The sequence below is a fragment of the Catharus ustulatus genome, chromosome 11 (assembly GCF_009819885.2).
Source record: "Catharus ustulatus isolate bCatUst1 chromosome 11, bCatUst1.pri.v2, whole genome shotgun sequence".
Taxonomy (NCBI): domain Eukaryota; kingdom Metazoa; phylum Chordata; class Aves; order Passeriformes; family Turdidae; genus Catharus; species Catharus ustulatus.
Genome location: NC_046231.1, coordinates 11,315,617 through 11,337,322, shown reverse-complemented (window position 1 = coordinate 11,337,322; position 21,706 = coordinate 11,315,617). Strand labels below are relative to the sequence as shown.

The 21,706-nt window shown below is 40.2% G+C and overlaps 1 long non-coding RNA gene across 5 annotated transcripts in view; it reads right to left on the bottom strand.

The window, feature by feature from the left end:
* LOC117001404 overlaps positions 1 to 21,706 on the bottom strand; it is a 180,645-nt gene that overhangs the window by 88,828 nt on the left and 70,111 nt on the right. For 3 of the 5 annotated variants that reach the window (XR_004419045.1, XR_004419047.1, XR_004419043.1), the window contains exon 5: positions 14,764 to 14,958. The exons of the other annotated variants lie outside the window; for them this stretch is intronic. This is a non-coding gene — a long non-coding RNA (uncharacterized LOC117001404). The remainder of the gene's footprint in view (positions 1 to 14,763; positions 14,959 to 21,706) is intronic. 5 annotated transcript variants of the gene reach the window in all.

Here is a 21,706-nt window from a genome sequence, read left to right as displayed (position 1 = left end):
TATACAGCAGTGTACCATCACCGGTGAATATTGTTTTACAATAACAGCACAGGTTCCTTCGATTAAATCACTCTTTCTTCATTTATGAGTCATTTGACCTTTAACCTCTCAGAGGAAGATCAAACCACTTCTTAAGGCCCCACTCTTTTAACCGAGGAGCACAACAGTTGGTTAGATAACTAAGGAGGTTGGTATGTGCCCCCAGGGTTTCACAAACAACTGTCCTAGATCTTTTATAAGATAATCTTAACATAATCATGTAGCCACAAATTGTCGTGTAAATTCCCAATTAAAAACACCAAATAGGAGCTGTAAATCATGATACAACTGCCACCTTTTCAGCACTGAAATGCTGTTTGAAAAGCTGTAGAGAAGTTCTTGTTTGTGCCTGTTCTAGGACTCAACACACCAACAGCAAAACAATCCATTTGATGTACAAGAGAGTGACAAAATGACAGGACAACTAAAACTGTTCAAAACTTAACCTTAACAGTAACAGAGAACACAGAACTTACAGAACTGCTCCATACCCCATTCAGGACTAAGCTTGTAAAAATGAGCATTTGTCTTGGCATAGCTCCACACCCACTCCTTGTCCCAATTTACATAAAACTGCAGCATGCTCCTGTTGGAAGGATTGATGGCAATTTGGGGGATGGGAGGAGACTTTGTTTTTAAGAAATGGCAGCTTAATTACAATATAAATGTTAGAAAAATAAATAGTCATTAAAGCCCTTTATCCATGGCTGATTGACTTCATTCCACAAACTTTAGGGAAGTTTGAATCAGGCAGAACTGAAGACAACCCGTCTGTCACAGTGCTTTGGTCTCTGTCAGGGATCCAGCTGAGCTGGGGGTACCCACTCACGGTGAGTGACACGTGTCCATTGGGACACAGATCTCCTGTGGTACCACAGGTCCTTGTTCCAAGACAGCTGCTTTCCTCCTGCCACCACCAAAAGTCACTCTGCTTCCTTTGCAAAGATCATTCTGTAGCCTCAATTATTTCAGGACTAGGCTTTAGTGCTAAATGTCTTGGCTCCTTGTCCTTCACATGCACACTCACTTGAAGATGCACATCCCTTCCCTGCAACATCCTTCCCCACTCTGGCAGCTAGAAACATGGTTAGAATGGGTTTTTATAGGTGGTGCATAAACAATCTCCACAATTAATTACAAAAATTTTAAAGCATTCAGCAAATGCCATAGTTGCTGTCAACAAGCAGTCAACAAATGCAGATTGTGTTTTTCTCCTCCTACTTCACACTTTCCACATTTCCCAACACTTGCCAGAATGTTGTGGTGATAGATGCAGACAATAGATGCTTTACTAAACATGTCCTTGATATCTGCATAATCTCCTTTAATATATATCATTAACTTGGGCCAGTCCCATGTTATTGCTTCCTCAACACTGCTAGCACATCATGATCTGGAAGGAGCTATTTACTGCTCCAAGAATGTGACTGTCTCACCCAACCAGTCAGACCTCAACATTTTACTTACTTCTCCATTTTAGCTTCTGTTCCCTACAGTACCTAATGCAGAAAAGATGAAAATGAGACTTTGCAGCAATAAAGAGACTTGTAATAAAGCATTCCTCCCAAACACTTTTCCACACTGCTGAAGTCTGAGCATTTGCAAATCCAAGGTTAAGGAAATGTCTTGTGATCACTAATAAAATCCCTCCTAAACAAATTTTCCAAGTCTAAATATAGTCAGAGAGAAAATAATTTTTTTTCAAGTGCAAAACTCATGCTTGTGAGGCACACAGGATCTGAATCCTCTGAGGAGAGCCTCAGATATCTCAGGATAGAAGAGTTCCAGAACTGTAAAAGGGACACCCTCCTCTGTGTTTTCTGGTAAAACTTTGCACTTGAGTCACATGATATTGGCAGGAATGTGGAGAAAAGCACAGTAAGAGGCACTGCTGAAGAACCAGAATGTTAAAGTGGTGGGCAAAGCCAGATTCTCAGCCTGAGCAAGCCCAACTAAAGCAGAGTTCAGGGAGCCAGAGCTCTTTGTCTTACCCCACATTTGCTGAATGAGCCCCAGGACCACAGTCCCCAAACAAGGACCCTCAGATGGAAATGCTCAGACTGGAAATGGCTGCAAAGAGCCTGCAGTGGGGAAACACTGGGATGTCTTAGGGTCCACATCTCACCAAGGGAAAACAAACCTGTCTGAAGCCTCCCTTGCTGGGATGCAGCAAGGATTCGTGGTCCCTCAAAGCCGGCTGGAATGGTTTGGCTCCCAGTGGCAAAGCTGCCCTTACAACCTGCTGCTGTGCAGTGCTGTCCAGGACAGCCCCACTGGCCACCAAGGCACTCCTGAGGCTGAGCTCTGCTGTTCCACGGGGCACAGCCCCACGCACTGCTCTGAGCTGCTCTGCTCCCAGCAGGTCACTGTGCCACAGGAGCCTCCTCTTCCCCTCCAGGCACAGAGCAAAATAGACTATTGTCTATGTTTCTTCCTTCATCTTTTTACTTTTTTTTAAAACTAATTTTGTGTTTATGAAGACAGCCATCAGCTTATCAGAGGACAACACTAACAGCCTCTCCTTTCTTCTCTGTTTGCTCTCCATGGCCAGTGAAGGAGATCCTACAGGAACAATGGTGACATCCCACCCTACCTAGAAATTTTGCCCAGCATAATACTATGGCCAAATGTACTGGTATTTTCAGTGTTTTTACTGCATAAATCCCTTCAAAAGGCACTTGTCATCCTTCCTTTTGGATAAATGCTTTCAATATAATTCTAGTGAGTGCTGTTTCAGGAGTCATTACAAATCCATACTTTGGGCTCCTTAGCAGTACCTGAAGGCCATGGGAACAGCTGTTCAGGGTGTTGCATCTACTCTGCTTCATTTGTAAGGCCTTTTCCAGATCCTGAAGATTCAGTGCTCACACCAGGCCAACAGACTATTCTGCTTTAGGCCAGAGATCATTCAGAACCATCCCAATGAAAGTTGATGGTAGATGCCTAAAATATGAGCATGGTTGATCTGAATTATGTGAATATTTGCACAGGCTCTGCAAGCCTTTCCAAAAATGCACAGGGTTCAGTCTGATGCAACCCATGAAAACTGCTCTAGAGCAATTTAATTTTTGATTGTTCTGAAGAAGGGAAGAAGCCTAGAAGTTTTGCTCCTAGGACCTTTGGTATTTTGGTACAGACTTTATTCATGTTTGTTCTATAGGTACAGAAGCAGGACACATAAGCTGTGAGGCAGACAGATACAACCCCTTCCTTTTCCTTTTGTTTTTGCAAAAGTCATAACATCTCCACTGCTCCCCAGACAGTCCTAAGTGAAGGCAATTCATCTTGCAAGGAAAGGCCAGCAGGTTCACCAACATAGCTAATAGGCATGCTACAGGAACCCTAGAATATGTTCAGACAACAGTGTTTTCTATTTTGGATAAATGCTCATGCCTCTCATTGGCATTTCCTACCTATTGTATTCTCTTGATAAATTCAGTGCATTACCCTTTGTCCACCCTTGTTGAGTTGTAAGTCCATATATCCTGTATCACTGCAGCAGTCCACTGAAAATCTGATTTCTTTTCCTTGGCAATCTCTGCTAAAATCATGACAGAACTTCCAAAAATACAAAATGGATTCACACAGGAGCAATTTTCTCTTTTGCTTTGAACAAAGCTACCAGCATTTGTGATAAAAACAATTCAACCAGGTTTAGTGGCCAACCAAAAAAAGGCCAGGAAGGAGATCAAGTGTTACCCCTGCTGAGTTCCACTGGTATCTGCCTTTTTTTGATTCTTCAGCTGTCATTAATATTTCAGTACTAGACTGGCAATATTCAGTACCTGATGGAGATGAACATTACTGAAAACAAGCACAGCAGGAGCACATCGTTCTTTAGGTTTTGGATTTTGAGAAACGATTGCCATCGTGAAATCTGTCCAACTTCTCAGGAAAATCTGGCAAAGTGAAACGAGATCCTTCTGCCCGAACCCCGTAACACAGAACCTTGTGCCAGATGAGTGCATTTCTTGCACGCGTAAAATCCGCTTCAATCGGCCGACAGAAGGTTTGGGGTTTTCCAAATGTTGCGAACCTGGTTGAGATTATTGAAATCCTCAGCTCCAGGAGTGTTGGGTTACTGTTCTTTTAAAGCATGCTTCCTCTGACAACAAAATGTAATTAAGGGGGGCATCGCTGTCATGTTACGGTCTCTTTTCAGGAGGTCGGGAAGAATGTAAAAAGGGCACAGCAAAAGTTGCTTAACCTCCTCAGAAATAAATGTCCCTAACATTTTTACATCTTCTCTTTGGTCCATTATTGGCCACAATGATGAAACAATTTAAAGGAGAAAAGGTCACGGCAAAGCAGTGAACTTTATATGCTCTTCAGTGCAATAAAAGTTACTTAAAGTATTAGCATGGGAAAGGCATGCCTGGCAATATGAGGGAAGAGGATGGATTTCAGGTTCTCAGTGAGCTGTTCAGAGAAAAAAGTCTTTGGGTATCTGTGTGAATCAAACACCAAAAAAAAATGAAACACTTGTAAATTTTCCATCTTATCTAATTTCACGAAAAAAGGAAGAAAAACAAGGTTCAACCCTTCCATGCAATATTCAACCCGCATAAAGTATCATGGAAAACCAGCTACCCCATTTCCAACACATGTGCTGTACTGAGGGCTCAGAAATTGCCATGGTTGAAATTGTCTCTAATTTATGCCAGCACCTACAGGAAAAAAAGATAAATTTGAGTCATGAACTGAACCATGACTGATTTTTAATCATATGTATTTTCCATTTTGATAGCATGCAGTTAGGGTAGGAAGGAAAAATCCTAAACCATCTCTGAGGTGTTCAAAAGCCAGCACTTTCTAGAAAAATTACCTTCTTCTCCTTGTTCTCATGCTGCCAATACAAACACAACTCCTTCTAATAATGCAAACACTAAAGCTTTCAAAACTTTTTATTCTATTAAAACCAAAGATTATGCAGGAATAAATAGGAACTGAAATCTCCACACTTCTTGAGGTATGGGATTTGGGGTTTTTTGGGGTTTTTTTGTTCTTTTTTGTTCTTTTTTGTTCTTTTTTTTTCTTGCATTAATTTTGTTTTTAAAGAAAGAGTTAATTATCTTCCTAAGGCAATAATTTTTACTTCCTAGTTTTAGAAACTGCACTGGGGGGAGAGTGATTTTTTTTTTTTAATATATATTATTTCCCAGAATATGTTTTCCTTCAAATCTCAACATAAATCCTTTTTAAACCTTACTCGGCTTTTCACCATTCTGGAGGTTCACATTTTTATGTATTTCTGGCCAGTATCAAAAGAAAGAAATTTTTTGCCAGCACCCTATTTTACAAACATTTTAAAAGTTTGTTTCTGTTGTCTCACAAGTCTTTGCAACATCAACTGATTCCAAAAATTGCGCTGATTCAGTCAAAAAAGAAATATATTGTACCGTGTGACCAAATAAAATCACCCCAGATTCAAATCCTTAATATTCAAAACCTCCATGAGTGAACTGTAACCAAGAAGAATCCATTATAATAATTTGAAAAATGAAAACTTGAAAAAGTTGTATCTGTTTCTGAACAATTCATGAGCACAGAATGAGGCACAATTCATAGAATGAATTATTCTTTGTGAATTATTGGCCCACTATTATCCTCATAACCAATGAGACACATGATTTACATTTCTTTTACAGGCGATAGCAGCTAATTGATGTCCTGGTGTGATATGGAATGAAGCACAGTCATATAAATAAATTGTTTCCTAAATTCTTCACAAAAACACATTAATATCTTTGACACCATGCAATTGTATGCGGTGAACACTGCTAAGACAGTAATCGTGTCATCAAGAGTTAATTTATTCTCAGCAAGTCCATGTAATGCAGATATTAATCTCCTGGAGCACACACTGTTGTTCAGGGTTAAAACATTCACAGTTTCTGAAACATAAACAAGTCTCACACTCACAGCTGTTCTCCAAGACCCAAACAGAGCTGCTGCTCGGTGAGGATTTGTCACTTTGCTGCCTTTTTGAAGAACAAGTAAAGAAATTCAGAATACAAAGGGAGGGTGAACTTGTTCATATTTCCAGAGATGTTTCAGCTACCGTTGGGTTACAGCTATCAAATTATGAATAAAGTGAGAAGTGCAGCCCTTGGCAATGTGGCATGGCTACATGTAAGACTCAGAAGAAATGCCCTTTTGACAGCACAGTTTTAATGTAAATAGGGCTTTAAAAACTCCAAACCACTCCCTAAACCCACCTTGTTGTGTTGCCATCTTGCAATTCAAAATGGACAGAACACACCCCAGAGCAAAGCTGGACTTGGGCAGAGCTTGGGCTGGGACATCACCCGAGCAGCACCCAGGGACCTGTGCCACCCCAGCAGCCAGGAACACAAGTGGCCCTGAGCAGGTGGCCACCACAAACCCCACATGCCTTTAAGTCTTCAGAATAAGGGCAAGGTACCCCCTGGCCCCTGTCTGAGGCAGCTGTGCTCAGAGCAGGAGGAGGCTGGGTCCAGCCCTGCATTCTCCATGCTGCTGCCTCCAGGGAAGGCTGTGAATGAGGAGATTTGATACACTTCCCTGAGGTTTGGGTTTTTTTTAATTTTCTGTATTTCTTTCTTTTTCTCCAGTTGGCTGCCTTGCCTATGGGCTCAGGACAGCCACTGTATGATATCTTCATCAACCATTTGAAAGCTCTGGGTCAGAAGCTCTGAGATTTGAAGGTAGAGACATGCTAATTTGCTGAATGGCCCTTTTGACCATAGTCAATTTCTACTAATTAGAAAAAAGAAATAATTAGCTAATGTTGGTGAAGAGCTTTGAAGATGAATAAGCTATGGGGAAAGCACTAGGCATATTAGTGGGAAACAAGTTTGATCCTTTTTTAAATTTGTCTTTAAGTAGCTCAAAGTGATTATAAATGGACCAAATGGAACAGCTAACCACTGTAAGATTAATACAATGTCTTTTGGGAAATTACAGTTTATATTATACAATTAAGTATTATACAATCGCTTTATTTTAAGGACTCCTCCTTGGAATTTTCTATTTAGTTCCGGTCAGTATGCTTTTTATATGTCATTTAATCCTTCCTCTAATTTGTACAAGTAAATTATAATTACTATATCATAATAATAATGGCAATGGTTAGACAAGCAAATGTGAGTCTGCACCTGAGAAGTATCATATTATAAAACAGTCCAGTAGAAATTACTCAAGCAGGTTGTTTTCCATTCACCAGATGCTTTGTCTGCTTATAACTCCTTTCAGAACAGCACTGTGACACCTTCAGAGGGTGCATCCAGTGAGCCATCCTGAACTGGTTATATCAGCACAGCCCCATTCCTTATCACAGTCTAAAGCAATAGTTACCCCACTGTGAAACTAGATGAAAATGGCAAAGCAAAAGATGAAGCTCCTCTTTCTTTTTGCTGAATTTTCATATCGTATTTGATACAAAAAATTACATTTCTAGAAGTCTCTTTACTTTGCAAAAAGAGTATGGGAAATGCTGTCCAGGACTGAAACATTGCTGGGGCCCCAAGTGAGTGCACTCTGTTTGGACAAAAATATTCTCTTCATTTCCAGCTCCTATAAAAAAGATCCATCTTTGTATTACCACTTGGCCACCTGGGTTTGTGTCCAGGTACTTCAGCTCTGACAGCGTGACCAGAATTCCTGCATGAGTAACACACTGTACTCCTCCTGCAGGAAGGACTATACTTTAGCTTACCACACCAGCCACTCCTCAGAGACACCTCTGCAGCACATATTAGTGTGTGCTTCTCTTCTCCCCTCCCTTTTCAAAGTGCCACTCAGGAATAATTTACTCCCTGTTAGCTGGGATGATAAATAGAAGATATATTTGGCAACCTTCATACCTGGTTTCCTTCTTGGCACCTCCTCTTGCTTGTAAAACTCAATATGAAATTACCATCCAGCTGTCATTACTATTCCATTGCCACAAACCAGCTGGACACCTTATATAGGGTGTAGAGAAAAGAAAGGAGTAAAATAAGCTTTGGATTTATGTGTTGATTCCTACTCTGCTTTGTGGACACATGATGCAAAACCCTTGGGTCGGATAACATATCATTTTGTGTAGGAGTAAACTAAATGAGGTGTTATAACATGAAAACTCAAGGTTTTAGCATCTTTTGGTATCTCAAGTCCAAATAAAAGTAAGAGGAATGTAGCTCCTTCCTGAGATGCAACTGCTGGACTGACCTAATGCACTGTGTGGGCTTCAGAAACAAAAACCCAGACTCCTTGTCTTCTGCATGTGGCAAAAAACCCAATTATATTTTTGGTAGGAAAAACAAATCATGCAGTGTACTTGGCTGCTGTGGGACCCACTGACAACTGGGCTACTCAACTGGTCTTTAAGATGCCTTCTTGAAGTGGGAAAAAAAGGATATGAATACATATTATATTAATAGCTGTCTGTTTATTGTTTAAAAAATGAACAAGTTGTAGGTAAGCTCAGGCACAACTGTTTTTAGTGAAAATGTGCCCCAAGCCTCAAAGAGATGATTATAACTTTAGAGAAGGTTGACAGTCTGCCAGGCAAAGCAAATCAAATCACAGGGGATCAGCACGAAGAACCTGTTGTTCTCACAAACCCAAAGTTCAGTTTCAAGGAACTTCAACCATGACAAATCATGAGTTTGTGGATGGCAGTACACCAGGGATGGGTCATTCTCATGTACTACTGATCCCTAGGGTGAGGGAAGTCCAGAGGGAAGGAGCTTGAGTGACATTTCAGCTTTTATATCACAGCAGAGGACAGTGAACAGCTTTTTGGAGTGTGGCTGTGTGGCTGGAGCCCTGCATTTCCTTAGCAGTTCTGCTCTCCATCCCCCCCACTTCTGATGTGGGTCTGGGCTGTGAACTTCAAAGCAGCATGACAGGAATATTGCAAAGAAAATGTATCAGGCATAATTCACTTATTTTTCTAAATAACCACTGTTTCTCTTTTCCCCCCAGACATTTATTCTTATCCTACTCTGTACTAATAGCTAGAAAATGACATATACATAGCTTCCTACCATAAAAATAGCAGCAAAAGAGAGTCATACTCCAGACCAGTCTACTAGGAACAAGTCTTTCCTTAGAAGTGAGAAAAAAGCCTACAAAATAGACAAAGCATGTGAATTAACTAGTACCACGATTTCCAAAGCCACTGAAAGCAAAGGAAGATCCAAGAAAACACTGGTATTTATATATAGGGGTGTTCAATCAGATCTTGCAATGTGACAACAACACATGTCAGTATCAGCACAGGTCCTGCTGGCAACACCTTGAAAACTGTGCTGAGGCATAGAAAGTAAACAGCACTAACTGTGATTTCCATGATAAAATAAGAATGTAAGGAAAGTCTCTTGGGATCCATAATCTGGAATTGTCACGGGATACAGATTGTCTGTCTTTCTGATAAAAGATGTCAGTTCTTTTTCTGGGATTTAAACAGAAAGAAGCACTTGTGATTATTAGACTGGCTGTATACCATGAGGGCTGTTGACAGAATCACTACAAACAGAGGATGTGTCTGCTTCAACAATCAATATTCCTAAAATTTCTGTATCAAAAGAGCAGTGCAGCCCAGAAAACACAATTTTCCTGACTCCAGACCTTCTAATTTACCCTAGTATATGCAGTGGAACAAATCTGAAATTTACTGGTATCTACACAGATCAAAAAGCGTCCACTAGGTCATCCCACATTAGGCATCCATAATTTTGAAAAGCAGCTGATTAATTAAGCTTAGGAAAGCTGAGGTGGTTGTTGTTATTTTGCAGAGCTGTGAGCTCACACTGTGGGGTATGTGCTGTTTCATGGGGCAGAGATGTGCCCACTGAGCCAGCACACCTCACACCCTTTGTGGGAAGCTCTCCTGACTTTCAGAAGGGCAGCCCAAGCTGCAATGTGCTGTCTTGAAAATTGATTAAGAAGAAGTGCATCCCACACTGAGAATTATCATACTCAAGTATCTTTAATACTCCAAAGAAGGCCTAAGACAGAAATACTGACCTTTCTGCTGCCAGCATCAACACTGCTGCCAAACCAGTGAACAGAGAAGCAAGCCCTAAACAAAACAGGCTCAAGGATCATTTTAAAGCAAAGCACTGAAAATAATTTTCCAACTTTCAGTAAAAAAGCAGAATTCGCATGAGCTCTCTGAAAATAAGTGTTTGGGCTGCAACAGCAGCAGCTCTCATATTGCACAGCACAGCCTGGCTGGTGAAGCTTTGCACAGCAAACTTCAGGACCTGCACTTCTGTGAATTCCTGGTAAACGTGTGGAGTGGAGCTCCACTGTGCTTGGAGACATCACTCCAAAGCTTGGAATGGCTCTTGTCAGAGCACAGTGCTGGGCGGGAGTGGATCTGTCACTGTGGGAATAACCATGCTCTCCTACCTCAGACATCCTGCAAAGGCAAGGAAAGAGGGACAGCAAACATGCTCTTTTCTCGTCTGATGTTTGCCCAGTTGAAAATGCACAGCTCTCAGCCACTCCACAGATTTCCTCACACACTCAACTCCCTATAAACCAGGTTGCTCTTCAGTTTCTTACACAGAACCAGCCACTTGTGCAAAGAGCAAACTCCAGGTCACGCACTGACCTGTGAGTCATCACTTCTGCACTGTTTCCAGGTGTACATCACTGCCACAGGAACGGGACTGGCTTCCCTCCTGCACTGCTTACAACCCAGATTAACTCTGCCTGGATCAGCAGCACTGCACCTGGGTATCCAAGGAAAAGAGAGCCTTTATCCCTCGGCGTTACAGCTAGCAGCCTGAGCATGGGTTTCTGCATTCAGTTCTTGCAGAACACCATTTCCACCCATCCTGCCATTTGTGAATCACATTTTCTTCACTACCAAGTGTGGGAGAAGTGCCTCAGCCCTGCCTGTGCTCCTCCTGTGGTTCTTCCTGCTGCCCACAAGGTCAGTGCATCATCTGCCAAGCCTAATGCTGGCACCCATGGAGCCATCCCCTTCCTGACATAGAACTGCTTTCAGACTGCTACACAGCCACACCATCATCCAGAAATTCTCTTTATGCCTTCAGTGGTCATCCAGAAAAAGAAAAATGCACAGTTCATAAAATTAGCTGTCTTCTATGGCAGACCACCAGTAAGAGGACCCAGGAAAGAGGAAACTCAAACGTTAGTGGAGACTGGTTGACACTGAACAATAAAATCCCTACAGGCAATACCTAGTGAAAGGGAAAAAAGAAGAGTCAGAGCTAGAATCCTGTAAAGCTTCCAGTGTTGATGTTGCTGACAGCTTCAGTTTAAGACCCTGAGATGAGCTCAGCTGGTTAGAGCAGGGCACTAATAATGCCAAGATTGCAGGTTTGATCCCTGTGTGGGCCATTCATTCAAGAATTGGACTTGATGATCCTTGTGAGTTCTTTATAACTCAGAACATTCTGTGATTTTGAATTAGGCAAATATTGCTCATGCAAATCAGAGCTGTTCAGTGCTTTAAAAAATATTTCTGTCATCATGAATCAATATTCATGGTATTTCTTCACCTGTGTCCTTCTCTCTCTTCCCTACATCTCCACTGAACTTTTTTTTCACCCCTTCCCCAGAGCACACCAGCTAAATGCCCAGCATGTAATCTATGTTGAAGAGCAAGTAATTTTATTAATTAATCTAGGAAACTGGATATTGCAATATTTTTCAGGCAATTTCTTTCATTGGAAGCCTGGATGTCAGCTGATTTTCTGCACGTGTGTGATGTCAGGGGAATACAGTGAAGAGACAAGTCAGCTTCATGGGAGGGTGCATGCTGGTTGTCCAGAGCAGGGAGCTTCCAACAGCCAGATCCAAACCACTGAAATAAAAAGAAACACTCTTTTTTCATTTACTTCAGTGGGCTTTGGATCAAATCTGTAAGCTTCACTAGTTCAGTACTGTTAGAAAAGTCAGTTTTGCAGAATCAGAGTGACTGACTTACAGATAACCATTCCCACTTCAATATTTGTCCTACTCTGATAAAAGCATTGTGTCATTTATTTTTCTCTTTCCTTCTTTCTTTGCAAATACATTTTGATTATGCCAAAAGGGCAAATGGCCATTTTAACTGACTTGAGCCTTTGATCCTCATGAGTTACTTGTCTCTTCAGCAAAGTCCTTATTTGAAGTGCTTTCAGCACCTGATTTATTAACAGTCGGGTGGAGTTAGGCTGTTTTGCAATTCCTGAGAAGCTGATAATAAATCTGATTCTCGTATCACAGGTGGTGTTGATATTTTTAGCTGGATTGCAAAAAAAAGTTCATAAACTGAAACAAATGTTTCTCTATTGATGCTTCCATCCTGGAGTCCAGAAAGCGACTCGTGTTGTCCATTCTGGTGGACATTTTGCCTTTCACAGATTTCCTCTCTGAATACTCTAAATTCAATCTTTCAAATGACTTCTCTTCATATTATACTCATAAATTTTATTTTAATAAAAATCGGTGCCTAACAGGCATAAACAAAAAATGCCAAAAAACCCACCTTAATTGTTTTTCAAAGCTTTTGCACATTTTGTTTAAAACAGATGTTTCCCTGACTTGTCATTGTGATGAAAGGAAACCCAATATCCCCTCTGCTTTCCAGTGCAGAGCTGCAGAAACAAGGAATGACAGAGGAAGAGCAAAAACCATCTTAACTGGGAGGTGATTATTACAGCTAGAAGAGAAAGAGCAAGGACACATGCTGGTGGTGTGAGCTCATGTATTTGAACATTCTCGTTACCTTTTTTCTCACAGTCTAGATTAATTTGAAAGGCTGCATCTGTGTGGTTCAATACTCCAGCTGAAATGAAGTCAAACTCCACCCACCTGTTGGGCAACATTCTGCAAATCCAGTATTAATGTCACGTTCCTAATTATATTTCACTTCTCCTGTTACATTTTTGCTATGATCCTGTTTTCACTGAAAGCAGCTTTCATCTGAAACACAGTTTTTCTCTTTCTTAACTTGCCACTTACACCCCCAAACACCATTCATGATGCACAGCCTTGTAATAGTTCTGATTTTCATGGATAATCTTAATCCCAAGTTTATAGCAAAGCATTAATTGTATGTTTTCTTTGTCTGACTCATCCTTGACTGTCTTAAACCACGCTTAGTTTATAAAGCCATCACAAATGGTGTGATACACTTGAACAAGAGCCAAAAGCTTTGTAAAGATCTTTTGCTCCCTGTAACAAAGCAAAATTATATTTCTTTTCCTTCAACAAACTGCCATGTTTCCTTCAATATGAAGGGAATGTGAGGAAAAGAGACAACACAGATAATCAACAAATATTTCTCTTTTATCAGAGGGTATTTTCTGCCTGGTCAATGTGAAAACTGGATCCTTTACAGATTTCTGCTCATTCAGCAGACAGTGCAATGCTTAAAATATGTAACTGAAAGGATCTTATCTGCAAACAATTCAGGTATTTAGGTCCAACAGGTTGACAGTCTCATATGTAATTTTAAAGGGGTCTTTTTGTTTTAGAGCAATGGTGATTTTCTCCAATACCACTCTCCTACAATTTTGAGAGGAATTACACCACAGATGGAGGAGTAAGAGGCACAACTCATGAGAATCATCACTCCTCTTGAGGAAGCAGAGTCTCCAATTCTAACTTTTCCCATTCTTTTCTCCTTTGTCCCATACTATACTCAAGGAATCAAGAAAAATAGCTATATTGGTTTTCTTTTCTGAATAAACAGAACTGCACGGAAGTGTTTTTAATGTGAAATACAATCTTTGTTGTGATCATTTCCTAAGCATGATGTTTAAATGGAAAATAGAGCTCTTGGGAAAACCAGACTGAATTCCCTTCCCCAGATGCAGCCTGCTGATGTAGAATTCAGGCTTAAACAGGGAAGGAGACTTTCTCTTGTACTGCAGACATAAATCTTTTCTCAGCATTGCAGGAAAGGGCTCTGCAGCTTACATAGGTGAGACAGCTGTGAGGAAATAAAGAGGGATTTGCTATGGGAGAGCTTGTCCAGTTTTCTGCCTGCAAAAGATAAGAGTTCAAGTTGATGGGTATCCTACTGCACAGATGGCAATGAAACCACTATGTTCTCCCTCCAGGAACACAGGAAGAGATAGGATCTCACAGTGGATACTGCTTTATATTTCTTTCTCTTTAGACTTCTTCAGTTTGGTTTGGGTTTTTTTGGTAGACAACTGCATATCCACGGATAGTTAAGATACTTAAGGCATTTCCTAACATTGAGCTCTTCTCTTCTTAGCACTAAGCTATAGCTAGAGCTCTACTTTCCAGTCTGCAAAGCTGCATTTAGCTGAGGGTTTGAGAAATCTTAGATCTTATTCCCCCTAATCACTAATGGGTTCCAGACTAGGAATGTCAGTCTCACTGATCCAGAAAAATTTTACCTTACACCAGCGGTTTACTCCCCAGCTGTCATCGTCTTGTTACCCAGGAGCTGCATGAATCTATCATAGCTGCTCTCAGAAGTGGGTAATTTGTGCCTCTGTATCAACACCCAGATGCCAAAAAAAAAAAAAAGTCCAAAGTGTTCTCAATGAGTGTACTGCACTTGCATCTGCAGATCTCAGACCAACCAGCCTTCCCAGAACAAGTCAGTGCAGCCCCTGACTTGCAGCAACTGGCACCAAACTTTTATAGCTGCAAGGAACCAAGATTGCAGGCAAAGATTTCTCAGATAAGCCTGTCCTGGCTGAAGTCTGAACATTGTTGTAGGGATGTGACACAGCAGTTACAGTGGTGTGTATTTCCTACCTGGGCTCTCCCGTGCAGGGGGAAAGTCTCTGCAGATGTTAATCTCCAGTGTTTTGAGGACAGACTTGCACCAAGAGAGCAGAGCCAGCAATCCAGAATGAAAATGTGCACCTCCCTCTGAACCTGCATGCTTGTGCTGATGCAGATGTAGGCTCCAAAATATGTGTGATGGCACTTCCCATCCTCTGCTACCAGCTGGGGACAAGAAAAGAAACTCTGAATGAAACTGCAGCTAAATTCACCAATGCCAAACAGTCCGGCTTTTTCTAGAAGAGAGTTTTAGTTACTTGAAATGCTGTTTTGTGAACAGTTGTAAGGAGAAGCAGGAATGTTGGAAGTGTTTGAGAGCTGACATGACAGAACACCACAGCCTTTCAGTGTCTCAGTGGTCAGCTGTGTAAATTAGTAGCTAGACCATTTTACAAATGTATATTATTTACCCAGCAGATGCTGTTACAGTCTCTTGTGTAAATTTGTAATTAGACTATGTACTGCTTTGTGAAAATCCTTTAATAACAAAGGTGCCACTGGGTGCTGAAATAATTAAATCAACCCATTTGAAACAACACTAGTTCAACACTTCGACTTGGGTGATATAATATTACACATTCCTGTAAAAAAAGCCAGAGAAATTGAGAATGATCAGCTACAAAACATCAGATACAAGGGATAATGTTACTCATTCAGTAGCTTTGGGTTTGGCATGAGTCTAGTGTCACAGTTGAAAAAGTTGCAGCCAACATACCAACAGCACAGACAAAGAACAGATGATCCATCTCCTCTGCCATCTATCATGCACAGCATTGCCAACTCCAGGACTTTACCAGCACTGACATTTAAAACAAAGTATGTGTCAACCATATTAAATAATATACCAAGCTGTGGGTTATTAAGTGTGGGGTAATTTGACCACAGCAATTAAACTGAGATTAAAGAATGATAAAGGCAATGTTATATGCACTGTTCAGTGGGGTTTTTGGAACATATGGAGTCCTGAATATTTCCAAGTGTGAAAGCCACATCAGATATTAAGGCGCATGTCAGTCCCAATCAACACACTCCTCTGTGCCCTCCCTCCTCCCCTTCCCCTGTGAGATGTTGCTCTCAAATGGCAATAGTTTTCATTCCACATATATTCAACCAATGAAATGTCTTCTGACTTCTGTCTCCAGACTGCAGCCCAAGGAATGTGTTAGCAAGGCTGGTAGCGCAGCACAAACACATGATTTGTCAGGCTGTGCTGTAAGGCAGCAGGGAGTGGGTAATGCATGGACAGCACTGTGCACACAGGCACAGACCCACAGGAAAACCATGCATTTCTAGACCAACAAGCCTGTGGAATACCTATCTTTCCTCCTCAAAGGGTTTTCCAATTGAAGTCTAATGGGGAATTTGCACATAACCATCTTGTCTGCACACAAACAACTGTATCCAGTCCAGGCAAGTTAAAACCACAGAAAACTAAACTCTAAAGGGCACAAAGCAGCTCATCAGCAATCTGTTCTCACTTTGTATCTGCAGCCATTCCCCCTTCAGCAGGGTGGCCAGACCAAGAAGCAGTGAAGAACTCAGGTCTGCAACAGCCAACAAAGGAGCGTTAGAAAATCAGGGTCAGAATTTCCTATATATGGCCCTAGTCTTAGAAGTCTTTTACTATTTAAAAGAAAAACAAAAAATTGAAGGTGAACCTACATTCCCAAGTTACTCAGGTACCAAACACACTGTGAGACTCTCCTCAGGTGTTTGGGGATCAGGCTTGCTCAGCAATTGCAGCAAGTGTGGGTCAACCATAATGCACATGGCTTTAATGTGCAGAAATAAAAATCCTAATAAAACAATTGAAGCTCATAATCCGTTTATAAACAATGTCTCTTAGGATGATCCCGATGGAGAAAGCCACCACAGTGCTCCTCATAAATACCTCAGCCCTCCCTTTTTAATATTTCCAGGTGGCTGCCTTTGGTACATCTTTGAAAATTTCAAGTAAACAACATTTCTCTAGTATTTGCTCACTCTGAACCAGAATAATTCAGGTATAGTAAACAGAAGTTTTTTAATACCTATCTGTTTTTTAAAAGCTACCTTTCCCAGAAAAAAAAAAATAAATAAAACACAGCAGAATGGTAAAGAAAAATTTTTAATTAGCTACAGCATTGCAGAACAACAAGACAATGTTCTAGCAAAACATAAATACAGAGAAATATATATATTGAGATAAGACAACCACCATTTAGAAATGTCAAAAGAACACCTAAAATATTGCCAGGACTGAATGAAGCGTAAATTAGGGGGGAAAAAATGAAATTCCCTGGAAATAACTCCAATATAAACCTGTCTGCAATTGTTAAAACAAAAGGAACATACCCAGACCTGAGAGGATATAGATACCACTAAAATTTCAAACAGCTTACTTCGTATTTGGAGGCCTTTAGACAAATTAAAAAGAAGGCAAACCTTGCATGCCTTTCTCTACTTTGTTATCTATAAGCATAGAAGTAGTTCTGTTGCAATAAATGAGTCTGCTCATATTCTCAGAGTTTAACACTTTTCATTTGAACTTTCATTCAAAAGGAAATTCAAATGGGGAGAAAAAGAAAATATTATGGCAACATTGAATATAGTTCCATTGCAGTGACCCCAAAGGAAGGGACTGCTAATACAAACTCAGCCTCTTAAAAACAATTTCAAAAAGTTAATAAAATTGTTAAAATTTTATATTTATATATGACACAAAATGTATGCCTTCTGCATTTCATCTCTCTCATTATTTTTACTGTCCTTCAAAGATACATTAATATAATTATTTTTCTAACAATATATATTTAATCTACTGAATTTCATTCATGTTCTCTGCCTTGAACATATCCCAGATACTACATACCACTCTGTTATGCCCAAATTGAATTTCCAATAGCCTCTAAATCTGTTTTAAAAGAGAAGATCCTAGTGTGAAATAAAATTAATTCGCCTCTAGCAAAGGCAAAATTTATTCTAAGGGAAGAGCAGAGACCAAAACACAGTGGCCACTAAGACCTGGTCAGTGTAAAGCAGAAAACCAGGGAACTTCTTCCTCTTCTGAAAGTTTCCTCTGGGTCAGGCCACAGCATGAACCTCTCGAGATAAAATGAGTATTATTGATAAGGCATCAATATTTTCTTTCGCTCTCTTCAACCCTTCTCTCTCCTAGTTCTTGGTTGTATTACCACCCTGGGGTATTTGAGAGAGTCTCTGATGAAGCAGGACTTGTGCTGCCAGCAGTCATTTTTCTGGTGAGATCTTCCCAAAGGAAAAAGCAAACAGAAGAAGTGGTCTCAGAAGTGAAGTTGGCTCATCACCATCTACAGGAATTTTTGAAGCCTCCCTGGGTGTCCAAGGCTAGTGTTAGTTCTAGACCTCAGGCTCTACAGCACCCAGTCCATCTGAGGACAGAAAAACCCAACCAACCAGGACATATTTTGTGGTACTGGCTTTCTGCTTGTCTGCCATGGGATGGGCTCAGAGTTGGCTTAAGGACACCTCATTCAAGACCTGAGAGGCAAATTTCTTCTGTTACAAACTATTTATCCAGCTCTGCAATTCACCACTAGCACTAGTATGGGCACATTATTTTCTCATTATTTATTGTTTCTATGCCCATAGACCATGACAGTGAAATAGAAATCAATAAAATAGACCAGAGTTTTAAATAGTGAACTCAGAAAAACTTCTCTCTGCTGTAATTACAAATGCCAAATTTCATGGCACCTTCTTTTTAATAACTGAGCTATAAACTTCTCAATAATGAGTCTTGTAATGGAAATGCTAAGCCTTTCTTTACTACTGTGGCATGAACTTACTGCTATAATCAGCTATTTTTATCAGTTAGTTGATTGCATCTTAGAAAAATGACTGCTGGCAGCACAAGTCCTGTTTCATTAGACACTCTCTCAAGCACTCCAGTGTGGTAATACAACTGAGAACTAAGAGAAAGAAGGGTTGAAGAGGGTGAAAGAAATATTTAAAAAAGATGGAGAGAAGAGAGAAGTGTAGAACTTAGGGGGCAAGGGGAGGACTTTAAGTGACACAGGTTAATCCACAGTAATGAGCCTGCGGATTCCAAAAGCTTTCTGAGTTTGAGATACGTGGCACATATTATATATTTACCAGTTCAGATAATTTATTCCTTACCTAAGTGAGTAATGAGTTTCTTTTACTGTTTTAAGTGTGTCCATGGTATGTTGAAAGCCTACACTATTTCCTGCATTAACAACATCTAACTAACTTCCAGTCATATGCTCTAGAGAAGCAGAAGAGGACACAGGAAGAATATCAGTAGCCTGTCTTTTTCTGAAAGGTCTTTGAGAAATACAAGGCACAATGCAAACCAGAAATACTGGATCTGTTTTTTTCTCTTTAGAAAGTTAACCTGAAAGTTCTAAAGCTTCATATTAAATTGCCATTTCCAGCATTATCCATGCAGGTGCAGCTACATACTGAGCATCCCAAGGATACAGCAGCATCTTCTCTAGGTTAGTCAGTGGAGCTGGGGACATGCCTAGAAAAACCCTGCATTTCAACAAGAACTTTCACTTCAGAACTCTGTTACAATTTTGCTGAACAGTGCAGAGATATGATAAAGGGAATTCATGAGACACCCACCATACACTGTATAACTAATTATTGAAATGTGCAGACATAATCCTCTGACCTCAGAAAAAACTACAAGTATATGTAAATATAATTATGAAGGGCACATGGTTGCAATAGGATGACAAACAGTATTAAACATACAAAAGGAAGGACATTCAAAGAGGTTTTTTGCATGTGCAGAAATTGTAGTTTGTTTTCTTTGCTAGCTTCCCAGGCAGCATTGTGCATATGCAGTCAATCATGTCTGTGTTTATACAGCCATATTGCAATTACATTCAAGTTTTCCTAACTCTTCCACATTTAAATGAGAACCATAATGCTGACCATTAGAGAGAGCCAAATGCTGCACTGTGAGGAGAGAAAACCCATGGATCTTGTCCCAGTTGCAAGATGAGGAGGCATTAATTATATGGCTTTATAACCCTAATCTCTAAAAAAATCTTTTTAGTCCTATTCCCCCAAACCTTCAGAATTTAGCCCATTTTCCCTTCAAATTGTTTAAAAATTCCTAAATTTTTTTGTGATCCTGCACTGTTGCAGAACTTCCTCCTGGCTTGGACAGAGGCAAGGTTAGACCCAAAGCAAACTCTGTCCTCAGCCTCTGCACTGCATTTCTTCCAGCCTTCAGGAACCCAGCAAAAGCCATACCCTTTACTGACAAGTCCTCTTGTCTTCCCAAAGGACTCCTTGTTCCACTTTTGTAGTCCAAGATGCTGGGAAAGTAGAAAAGAACACTAAAGAGACAAGAAGTAGAAATTATATGACCATTTTATCTACGAATTTCCCTGCCCTAGGTCTGTAATTCCCTCAGATAAGGCTTCAAAAAATACTTCTGCCTGAAATATGTCCTCACACCCCCAACACTGACAGAATGCATATTTGCATGAACTAATTTGGCATAAGTTTAAAAGTAAGGAAGAAAGAAAAAATAATAAAAGTAAAATCTGTTTCTTTCTTGAAAAAAAATAGAGTAAATTGGTCAATTATATAAGGAGATCTATACAAAAATGCTTTCAGCAAGATGCACATTGCAGCCCTCAGCCAGGCAGCCCCATTAGTATGAGTGAAGGTGAGCCATCTGTGAAGGTGAGGCATTGCCTCAGAGTCTCACAGTCAGTATGAGCATCACATCCTCAGCCACGAGGCAAGAATACCACTGGTGTATTCTAGGGCAAGAGCAATGGAGCGTAGAATAGAATAGCATCACTCTTAAATAAAGCTTTTTGTGGTTACAAAACAATTAGAAGAGTTTTCAGAAAACTGCCCTGTTTTATTAAGCAGAAAAAGTCTCCTCCACAATTCTGTGAAACAGCAATCCCCGCAAGCAACTGAAGTATAGCCACTATAATTTTCCTTTTTTCTTTTTTTTTGGGGGTGGCTTTAATTTGCTTGTTCTTTATGTCCATTGGCAGCCCTGCTAAAATGTATCTTTGCAACCTATTGTCTTAGGTAAGATTATATCAACAGCTCCAGAAGGGCCACTTTTAAAAATAAATTCTGCTTTCCCTTATCATTGACAGGAATCACATTTACATATTCTCCTGGTGGAACTGATAATGCACCAGATGATTAATGTGCCTCGATGCAGTGATACCTGTAGACTGTTTGATCAATGTCTCCAAAGAAAGTGTCTTTCATTCAGTATGCTCAGAGTCCAAAAATGCCCTGTGATTAATGTAACTAAATGTTTGGGGTCAGCTGAACCTCCAGTTCTTGTTCCTGATTCAATATCAAACTAAAGATAGGTCACAGGAGAGTGGATTGGTCATGTGAAGAAAAAGTCTGACCGTGCAACTTCAAACCATCTCCTTAAGAAAACCTAAAGAAGAGTTCTAGTATTTTTTAGTTACCACTACAGTCATCTGCACCATTTTTTCATCTCATTGTTAAACAGAACAGCCCAACATGCTAAGCTTTTTAATGCCAGGATATTTTCACTATAAAAATAAGTGGGTTTGATTCAGTTCTTGGCATTGAAGTTTGGATTTATTCAGATTTATTTATTACAGTTAGCAAACCATGAAAATCCAAGTCTCTGAAGTTATTCCCCAAAGAAAGCACTTCATACAGTTGGAAGATAACAAAATGTCTAATGAGTACTAGACCTTTTCTTGGTTTTATTTGATTATCTGGGGTAACACTGACTATTTCTGCTTGATCTTACATCAGCTGTTTGGTGTCTTGTTAAAAATAGACGTGAGATGTAGGAAATACAAGGACCTGATGAGGGATGACTTTCACTTCCACTCATATTTACTCTATTCCTTAGATGTGAATAGGGTATAAAAGCCATTCAGCCAGTGAGGGGAAATGT